General features: G+C 41.3%; 1 pseudogene; it reads left to right on the top strand.

Moving 5' to 3' along the window:
• Positions 1 to 441: 441 nt before the first annotated feature.
• LOC121460037 lies at positions 442 to 1,836 on the top strand (annotated as a pseudogene).
• The last annotated feature ends 924 nt before the right edge of the window (positions 1,837 to 2,760 follow it).

The raw sequence follows: 2,760 nt of genomic DNA, 5'->3' as shown, positions 1-2,760 counted from the left end.
AACAAAAGATGAAACTTTCAAAGTTTAGCAGAAAGGATGTACATGTCACTAAAAATCTCATTCATTTGATTAAGATGTAAGATCATTTTATGATGAATTTCAGAGAAATGCATCATGGAATCAGGCAAGGAACAGTATATGGGTACATAGACTATTTGAGATAAAAAAAAAACCTAAGTACATTTGATGTGGGATTCCCCTCTGTATGCTGTGAATATGCTTTATTACCATTGGTTAATAAAGAAACTGCCTTGGCCTTTGGCAGGGCAGAATAGAGCAAGGTGGGAAACCCAAGCACAGATAGAGGAGGAAAAAAGGCGGAGTCAGAGAGATGCCATGTAGCTTCCCAAGAAGCAGGAGGTAACAAATTACAAGCCTCATGGTAAAATATAAAATAATAGAAATGTGTTAATTTAAGATGTAAGAGTTAGTTAGCTCAAAATGAAAATAAAACAAGTAAAACTGCCGCCTGGTCGCTCCCAGCCTGACTCCTGCCAACACCAATGGGAGGGGTGGGGTAATGATCCAAAGGAACCAGAACAGTTGAGGAAACTGTTTATTGGTGGTCTGAGCTTTGAAACAACAGATGATGGCTTAAGAGAACACTTTGAGAAATGGGACACACTTACAGACTGTGTGGTAATGAGAGATCCCCAAACAGAATGTTCCAGGGGCTCTGGTTTTGTGACCCACTCCTGTGTTAAAGAGATGGATGCTGCAGTGTGTGCTCAGCCACACAGAGTTGATGGGCGGGTGGTGGAACCAAAGAGAGCCGTTTCTAGAGGGGATTCTGTAAAGCCTGGTGTCCATTTAGCAAGGAAGAAAATCTTTGTTGGTGGTATTAAATAAAGAGTATACAGGAGAGTATAACCTGAGAGACTACTTTGAAAAGGGTGGCAAGATTGAAACCATAAAGGGCGGTGGTGGCGCACGCCTTTAATCCCAGCACTTGCGAGGCAGAGGCAGGCAGATCTCTGTGAGTTCAAGACCAGCCTGGTCTACAAGAGCTAGTTCCAGGACAGGCTCCAAAACCACAGAGAAACCCTGTCTCGAAAAAGCAAAAAATAAAAATAAAAATAAAAAAATATTGAAACCATAGAAGTTATGGAAAATAGGCAGAGTGGGAAAGAGAGAGGATTTGCTTTTGTAACTTGTGAGGATCATGACACAGTTGGTAAAATTGTTGTTCTGAAATACCACACTATTAATGGGCATAATTGTGAAGTGGAAAAGGCCCTTTCTAAACAAGAGATGCAGTCTGCTGGATCACAGAGAGGTCGTGGAGGAAACTTTGGAGGTGGTGGTGATAATTTTGGTTGTGGTGGAAACTTTGGTGGAAGAGGAGGCTATGGTGGTGGAGGTGGTGGCAGCAGAGGTAGTTATGGAGGTGGCGATGGTGGATATAATGGATTTGGAGGTGATGGTGGCAACCATGGTGGTGGTCCTGGTTACAGCAGTAGAGGAGGCTATGGTGGTGGTGGACATCGTAGTGGTGGTGGAGGAAGATATGATGGTTACAATGTAGGAGGAAATTTTGGTGGAAGTAACTAGGGTGGTGGGAACTATTAATGACTTTGGAAATCATAGTGGACAACAGCAATCAAATTATGGACCCATAAAAGGGGGAGTTTTGGTGTAAGAAGCTCAGGTAGTCCCTGTGGTGGCGGCTATGGATCTGGTGATGGAAGTGGTGGATACGGTAGCAGAAAGTTAAAAAAAAAAAAAAAAAAGCAGCAGGAAAGGGCTACAGTTCTTAGCAGGAGAAAGCAAGGAGTTGTCAGGAAAGCTGCAGGTTACTTTGAGACGGTTGTCCTAAATGCCTTAGAGGAACTGTAAAAATCTGCCACAAAAGGAATGATGATCCACAGTCAGAAAAGTTACCGCAGCTTAAACAAGAAACCCTTCTTGTTCGGGACAGCTATAGCCACAGTCTGCAGAAGCTGTTGATTAATGCAATGCAGACAATTAGATGTGCACTCCGGGGTCTTTTGTCTGTTGTACCTTTGTCTTTTTCTTTTCATTACAGCAGGTGTATTGCCCTGTAAATTGTGGTAGTGGTACCAGAAATAAAAAATAAAGGAAATTTTAACTTAAAGAAAAAGAGTTAATGTTGTAATTGATAGAGATTCTGTGTGATTATTTGGTCTGGGGGGCCAGGAATCAAAGTGTAGTCTCTGTTTCCATACATTATAACATACCATCCTTGCTTTAGTAAGAAAAGTGGGAGAGTTTAGTGATTTAATCAAAGTAGCCTGGTTGAGACATTGGAAATGCCATTGAGGATAGGCCATCTGAATATTTCCCTCTTTGTGTAGTGCCATGAAGGATATCTACTATATAGTGATGAGAGCCGATAGTCATTGGCCACTGTGTCCTATAAATACTATGGTCTTGTAGAAGATAATATTCATCTGTAAGCTTCTCTTTTCAGGCTTTCTTACACAGTTCTGAGCATACTGTTTTTCCTTAGGTTGGAGAGCCAGGATTCTCTGTATGACAATCGGGATTTCACCAAACCTTATACAATAGTAAGACAGTAGACACAGAAACTGCAAAAATCAAAAAAAAAAAAACAAAAAAAAAACAAAAAAAAATAATAACTTGTTCAGCAAACAAAGACCGCTCAGTCTTGAAACTGAATGTACAGGTCTTTGTGTGGAGTGGGCATAACGTGAGAGAGGTATCCTCTTGGTAGCGTGTCTCTAACGTCCATCAGTTGAGAGAAACAAATAGAGTTTCCAGGTTGCTAGCCAGTGCCTT

Source organism: Microtus oregoni, unplaced genomic scaffold (assembly GCF_018167655.1).
Source record: "Microtus oregoni isolate MIOR12 unplaced genomic scaffold, Mior012 000020F_ref0000438, whole genome shotgun sequence".
In the NCBI taxonomy this organism is placed as follows: Eukaryota; Metazoa; Chordata; class Mammalia; order Rodentia; family Cricetidae; genus Microtus; species Microtus oregoni.
Note: the sequence above shows the minus strand (reverse complement) of the source record. Positions and strands in the feature narration are given on the sequence as shown.